This window comes from Nymphaea colorata, chromosome 5, assembly GCF_008831285.2.
Source record: "Nymphaea colorata isolate Beijing-Zhang1983 chromosome 5, ASM883128v2, whole genome shotgun sequence".
In the NCBI taxonomy this organism is placed as follows: domain Eukaryota; kingdom Viridiplantae; phylum Streptophyta; class Magnoliopsida; order Nymphaeales; family Nymphaeaceae; genus Nymphaea; species Nymphaea colorata.
In genome coordinates, this window is record NC_045142.1 from 17,209,637 (window position 1) to 17,217,749 (window position 8,113).

Consider the following 8,113-nt stretch of genomic DNA (forward strand, 5'->3'; position numbering starts at 1 on the left):
TAAGCTTGATTAATACATTTTATTAAAAAAGTGCATTTTCATGAATCCTCAGCTTGTCAGTCAATTTGACTCACGCACAAGGTCTACATGTACCCGAAACCTAAACCACTTCTAACGGGACTTCCCTTTGAGTAGGTGAAGTTGGAAAAGAACAAATCAGACGGATTGGTTCTCTAAAATGAACGCCATCAAATGCAAGGCTGAGAAACGAAGGTGGTTACCATCCAACAGGTTGAACACAAGCCATGCCAAACCTAGCTTGCTTGAGTTCCATCAACGAACTTTGCACAAAATTGCGCAACTACTTCGAAGTTTGTAAGAATCAGATGTCCTTAGTTCCACTCCACTCAACCTGTAAAACTCATGAGTGACAATTGTGTGAATATATTGAAATATCCAAAACAAACCTCCCCCCTCCCCTACCCCAACCCAGCCCACCAACACACCACCCCACACCCCACACCAAAAATAAAAAAATAAATAGCCTTGAGATCATATGAATATTTTTAAGATATTAAACTAGTACTTCTAATCTTGATATAATAGAACCATTTTGAAAAACAGCTCAAAGTTGGACTAAATGACTTTATCGGTGTTTGAAATTACCACAATTGCGACGGAGGCAGTTCTATTTTTCTCTGAAAAAGCCACCTTAAGCTCCATTCATGTAGTTTAATAACTATATAAGGTTGAGCTCAACTGCACAAATAATTCGGAGCTTAAATACATCAAGCTTCGCACTTTCAACTCTATTTACCAGCCCCATCCTCCACATAATGCATAAAACATGATTGCAGGCTTGAATCACTCAAATGATGTGTCATGTGTGGCATTCATGAATAACATGCAGGAGTGCCATACGCAAATGACAAATTTGATCAACAAAAGTGACAAAAGCCAGTTTGTATGCATGCTACTCATGTAGAAAGGACAAAAGACAGCACATTTGGCAGTTTCTGGAAGAATACATATGTGAATGCTTGGCATCTTACGGAAGGCTATGGTATAGAAAACTGTTGAACGCTAGCTGAAACATGTATAGTCCAAGGAAGAATACAAATAGATAAACAGGACAAGAAGAAAAACCTTTCCCTAGATTGAAATAACCAGCGAAAAGTAGTACCATATACTGCACAGGATGGAAATAAATGAAGCAACCAAAAAAAAGAACTAAAGTGAACATTCAGAACTACTGACGCAAAATATATTCCTTCATTTAGTTTCTTTATCATCAGCTTGTATGCATGCTCATTTTTATTTACGGGATAAGATGTGAATATAATTGTTAACTATCACCAGTTATGATCATGAATCCATGACATGCCAATTTTTCACAGACCTGATTTGAGCCCTCCAGCTTGAAGTCTATATAGAATCAGACAAATTAAACAAAAAATAGATTCTGAGACGGGGAAAAATAAACTGACAATTTACTAATATCTGTTTCATCCTTCATCTCACCAGCCACAAGATGTTGATCTAATCCTAGAAGTTAAGTTAGCCTTTCAATCCTAGAAGTTAGCCTTTCAAAACATGTCCATATATAGGTGTTGCAATGTTTGAGCCTTTTTGCACTTTCCTACTCTTACTATCAATATGCTGAACAAATGCTAACAGTTATCACGTGATATTTGCTTCAGATTGAGTTTTGATAACCTCCTTTCCATGGGTAATATTGACACCCTTACCTTTTAAGACAATGTTCGATTGAGTTATTCACCTTCAATTTGAATCTGCAGTCTTTTCTTCCTGAAGATTTGATGTTCTTGAAGAGCATTCTTTCTTTTGATACTTTTTCTTATGAGCAATGTTCAAACTTCTATATAAGATGTTACTCAATTCTTCACAAAGAAAAATTGTTATAAAAGTAATTAGGTTTGACTTACAACATAAGTTCCGTGTAGGACATATGATAGAAAAGGCTTGACTAATTGCCTGGGCTAGCTGTTCCTAAGTGACTTGTCATACTTAAATACCCAGGCCATCGCTTAAGCCACCTTGGTGCTGAAAAGCCTATGTGTTTTCCTCTTCAACAGCCTAGATTTATTTATGTTCTTACACTTTTTCTTTCTTTTCTCTTCTTTCTCTTATTTTTTCTTCTTTCTGCCTTCTAAAACAATTTTTTTATCATTTTGTCTTCTTTCTGCCTTCTAAGACAATTTTTTTTATCATCCTCCTTTTTCTGTTTTCTTCTTGTGCTTTTATGCAGATTTTCTTTTCCCCATTCTTTGTGATGTTGCATGTGAACACGTGTATTAATCTTCTGAAAACTTTTTCTTGTTTATTAGGAATATAATGAACGACAGTTGCATGACAAGATTAACATGGAAGCCGTGATTATATTGAGGCTACTTTCCTACTCTTTAATTAGATCAGTAACTTTAGGGTTTAGTTAAGGTTCTAATGTCTTAGAAATTAGAACTAGTGATTCATCAGCTGGCATTCAGGATAGGGAACTTTTGTTTGTTCCATAACCTTGAAAAGTGCTTACGTTAAATTTAAACTGTTCTTTTTATGTTATATAACCTTTCTGCTTGAATCCTTCAACTTCATTAAAATTGATGTTTTGAACTTTTAGTTATATTTGTTATCAAGTTATGGAATACTAAACATGTCAGTATTATCATTCATTTTCATTATACAATTTCATTAAGAAATGTTTTAGTGTTGCTGCTAATTACAATATTTAACTTCGCATTTTATTTATTTTTTTCCTCACCAGCTTGATGCACCAGTTCTGCCAGATGTAGGCTCCAGTCAACACGTTGGTCATGCTTATTGCTTTTGACAACATAGATTAACACTGACCTTCCTTCTGAAGAAGGATGAACCAAATTGATTGGTTCCATATGAAGCCAAGGTTAGGATTGATGATGCTTAACTACCAAAAAGCATGGTTTCATACAGAATAATGTAACCAAGTTAGCAATTGGATCCATTGAACTATGTAGGTAATCAATTAAGCATTGCCAGACATCGTTTTCAGGTTCTTAAAACTTAAAAGTGCCTTTTTTTTCTCGGGCATTAAGTGCATTTTCTCTTAGAAAAATCTTGAGAATTCAAAAAATAAAAAATGTAACAATAAAAATTTGAAAAATGTGAGTTTGTACTATTTTCCTATAAAACATTAATAAAAATTCAAAATAGACTGAAACCTCCAAAAAAGTAACACTTAAAAAGTTTTCTCAAAAACATGAAAAGCATGATATTTTCATTTTAGTGGGTTTTTTTTCAAAATATCGTAATTTTTCTTTTCAGATTTTCCATTTTCTTAACTTTCCCATTGGTTTCTTGCATTTTCAAACAAAATATACATATTTGTGAGTTGTGACCATGAAAATAGGTAAAGCTAACTTTATTTTGAGTTTAAGAATGAATAGATGAAATCATGAAATTAGACAAAGCCTCTTCACAGAGTTCACGTGCAAACTGCTGATCCTCAAGAACCTCCCTACAGGAAAGATATTTGAGTGTGAAAACAGAAGCAGAGAAAGAGTACTAACCAATCAAAAGAAGGACCAAAATGAAAAGTAAACAATGAACACCGACTTGCTTTTTACCTACCCTCATTCCTGAAATTAGTCCAAGACTGATACGTCACCTATTTGCAGTTGGTTTAAATAAAGAGATGCTCTTTGTCTTGGCCTTTGTGCTAAATTGCTAATAGATGTCCAAGCACACAGAATCCTGACCTGTATAGTAAGGGAAAAGAGCACATAAGAAATATGGCACTTTTCTAGTTGAACTTTGTTTTTCAAGGCAACTGATTGCCTTATGGTACTTACGAGGGCTAAAGTTATACAGCCACATACTAAGTCACATGGGTACGGATACTGTTCGGTACAGGTATGGATATATAGGTATAGACACGACAACTTTAGAAAATGTGGGTATGGGGGGACGGCAGGATATTCGTATGTATACATGCAAAATAACACAAAAAAAACAAAATAAAAGCAACATTTAAATAAACAAGTGACATAAAATTATAAATGAAAACATTACATGTTAATGAACAATAACTCAAAAAACAGAATCAAAACTGAGTTGGAAAAAATTAAATCAAGTAAAATTAAGAAGTTTGGATCAGTTTCGATAAAAAAAATACCCAAATGTGTCCAAGTACCCACTTTGGGCATGGGTACAACAATAAGGGTGCGTGAACCTTACTAAAGTACCCATGTGGCTTAGGTCACATACTGATGAAATACAACAAGATACTTTGGCACAAAGACTGGTCAAAATGAAAGCAGAATATTGGAGTCTACTGAAATCTTGAAACTGATATTAATGGAATACTTCACAGAAAATATCATGATTGTTCTCCAATAACACAGATGCATTCACATACAGGGATGGATATCATTGTTGAGCCTGCAACTGACAGCACTAAGATATCCTTTTGTGGTACATGATTTTACTTTGAACATAAATTGGGAGGCTGAACAGTAGGAAATGCTTCTCAATTTGTAAGCTGTATGTATTTCGACCATTTTCAATTTCTAAGATGTCTCCATGCACCAAATTCAAGAAATCCCAGTACAAAAAGCATTTACATATTACAACCTATGCTCTTCTACAGCTAGGTAAATGCATCATAATGACCCACTATAAGTTGCACGTTATGTAATCCAAAAGAGTGACAATGTTGACCCAAAAGGAAGCTACTAGTGTAATTGGTCACTTTGCATATAATTACATAATCTACTTGCAGTTTCTCCAGGCACCATTGGAGGTCATTTGAGAATTGCATAAGTATGGGTACTAGCTGCCTTGTGATACAATGTTAAACCAACTAGCAACATTCAGACATAAAAACAAAGAAATTTTGCTCATCTTTTATCCAATCAGTAGAATGATAAAGAGTAAATATCACATTGATCAATAACAAGAACTGATAATATATTGAATGTAGGATAATATAACCATGTAATTGTCGATGCGACCTTTCACAGTGACCCTCAGGTCCTATTCCCACTCATTTTTGAAAGCGGAGCTTATATTACAGGGGATAAAAAGTTAGTTCTTCAAGAAAAGCATAAATTTTACATGAAAATCTGAACAAGCATTTGCATTGTGACGGAGACTGTTGCTATAGAACAACATAATATAATTATAAAACCTAACACTTATATTCAGCACAGATTTTTGCATGTGCAATCAATGTAAGCCCAACAATAAAACCATCAATAGGTACCTCAGTGATTTGCAGATTTAATGCACCTAAAAGATCTATAAGTTTGAGTGTATCTTACATGAACAGCAGAAATAAATTGGAATTAAAGAAAACAAAAAGAGAAATAGCACACTAAATTACCCAATTTAGATGGTTAAATTGTCAAACAGCCTTATTTGTACATTATCTAGGATTTATAGAATATGTCATCCACCAACTGTGCCATCTGGTGCTGTAAGTCATCCGTTTAATAGATTCAACCACATATGTGGAACATGGGATGTATGTCAAACTTTAAAAACATCATGACATTTGGATGTGCAGATTGGACTTCATAACCCAATAAAGCTAAGACACAATCATCTTAAGAATCACATACATCCAATCTACAAGGAACACTGAAGACAATTTAACTTTTTTTAATTTTTTGAGATTGTTATTTTTTTAATGAAATTTAAAATTTTTGAAATATGCTGTGCATCTTATTCTTGTGCCCAATCAACACAAGTTAATATGCACTCTATAACAGCGTGTATATACTATATAGATAACTGATCCAAATTCCTAACAACCCACTAGAGAGGGAATCAACAACTAGGTTTCTCATTGTATGCTCATAGTGCAAGACAGACCCAGTTGTCTGGGTTATTGCTCTCTCTTTCTGGATCCCCTTCACTAACACCCATCTGATGCATTGCATCAGGAGATCCGGGGATGCATATGTGACAGACCAGATTCCTTCAGCCAACCAGCCGGAGGAATCAAATTCTCTCTCTCTATACACACACACACACACACACAAAATCCTAAGCAACCCACCATTTTGACAACTCTGTCTTCTATCTTTATCTCTCACTAAATGTAACTTAAGAGAATCTGGGAGGCTGGAGGAGAGTGAGGTTTTCAGGACTTGGAGAAATCCCAGTACAAAAAGCATTTACAGATTACAACCTATGCTCTTCTACAGCTAGGTAAATACATCATAATGACCCACTATAAGTTGCACGTTATGTAATCCAAAAGAGTGACAATGTTTACCCAAAAGGAAGCTACTAGTGTAATTGGTCATTTTGCATATAATTACATAATCTACTTGCAGTTTCTCCAGGCACCATTGGAGGTCATTTGAGAATTGCATAAGTATGGGTACTAGCTGCCTTGTGATACAATGTTAAACCAACTAGCAACATTCAGACATAAAAACAAAGAAATTTTGCTCATCTTTTATCCAATCAGTAGAATGATAAAGAGTAAATATCACATTGATCAATAACAAGAACTGATAATATATTGAGGAGGCTGGAGGAGAGTGAGGTTTTCAAGAAATCCCAGTACAAAAAGCATTTACAGATGTTCATCCCTATGCCTCCCAGATGTTATATTAGAGAGAGAGAGAGAGAGACAGAAAGAGAATGAAAAACCAAATCCCTCAACTAAATGTTGAGATGGCCCTCCCTTTTGAGTCCATCCCTATCCTCATTAAATGTTCAACAATGAGCACTTAATAAGGAGAGAGATAAACTTAAAAATCAAATTGTTAAGATTAGTAGAATTATCAATTAGGATTTAGTTTCCTCATATACAACTAACTCAAACAACTCCAATGAAATACTGCAGGAAGATAAGCTTCTGGCCAATGGCCATTTATTTCAAAAAATTGATATGTACAAGAAAAATAAGAGCATAGGAAGAGAACTGCAAAACATCAGACAATAAGAGCAGGAACTAGAAGCCTAGAACACTGCCTCCTCACAAAAGAGGACTACCCGAAGGGGCCATTTGGAAATCGGCACAGTTTGTTACTCTTCCAAGAATATGCATAAAAAATTAGGGTACATTCATGGAACATTGTGTTATAGTCTTACATGAATTGGCCCCAATTTTTAGGGTAGATTCACGGAACTGTAACAAACTGTTACCATTGCCAAACAGCCCCTAAAATAAAAGGACAACACAATACTGATTGCTGTTAGCCTGTTTTGTATCTAATCACCTCGTCAAAAAACCTCTTGATTCTTCTCCGAACTGTAATCGGAAAAGTTTGAAATTTAACCTGGAAATTCAATTGAAACAACTCACTCTCTCTTCCTCCTCTTGAACAGCTAGGATAATGTAATTAATGAGAAATGGGTAGTTGACATGTTGCTAACAGAAAAGAAAGACAACAAGCTAAATACTTTTATAAAAAGACAGAAACACCCTTAAAAAGGTTGATCAACGACGCATCTCCACCATTCATTGAGAGCTGGTTGAGACGAGTTAACTGTGTGTGTGTGTGTGTGTGTTTCCATTAATATGTATATATATTAAATGCGCAACGAGACTCTGGTTCTATATATATATTTTCTGCAAGCATAGGGATGTAATGATATTGCGTATCATCAATATAGGAATTAATACAGAAATCGGTTCATTACCTATACTACCAGAAGGGCCCATGCGGCAGTAACGACAGAAGTTTAAAAACAAATGAGACCGAGGTGCCCTACATGCTGAATTCAATTGACCAACACAAAGACGGAATTACATACATCATCAGGACATCTAAAATCGAGCACCAATTCCCATTTCGATAGAACCCCATCTCGGACAACAAATTGCCATCTCAAAAGGAAAAGAAGATAATAAGAAGACAAAGCAAGAAACCGGGCAACCTTACCTATGGGAAGATAGAAAGAATCCAGCACCGGTCGGACCAAGCAATGGCATCTTCTTCAACCAGGAAGAGAACTTAAGAGCACCTAAAACAGAGAAACACAGCAATCCCATTACCGAATTCGGCGAACATGGGATCTAAGAACCAAAAATAAAGGCCGAAAACGGGAGGGGTAGAGAACGACGAAGAAGCAGAGGATCGCCGATAAGTGAACCCAAAGAGTTCCGTCACCTAAAACATAGATGCAGCGAAGAGAGAGAGAGAGCCAGAGAGGGCAAAGA

At 35.5% G+C, this 8,113-nt stretch overlaps 1 long non-coding RNA gene across 2 annotated transcripts; it reads right to left on the minus strand.

Moving 5' to 3' along the window:
- On the minus strand, nt 1–8,113 carry LOC116254800 (uncharacterized). 2 transcript variants are annotated; one of them, XR_004172758.2, is made up of 4 exons: nt 7,836–8,113; nt 3,565–3,692; nt 607–3,451; nt 1–352 (listed from the first exon to the last, which is right to left on the minus strand). It is a non-coding gene; the product is annotated as an uncharacterized LOC116254800 (long non-coding RNA). The 2 variants fall into 2 exon arrangements; XR_004172757.2 differs by having other exon boundaries at nt 607–3,692.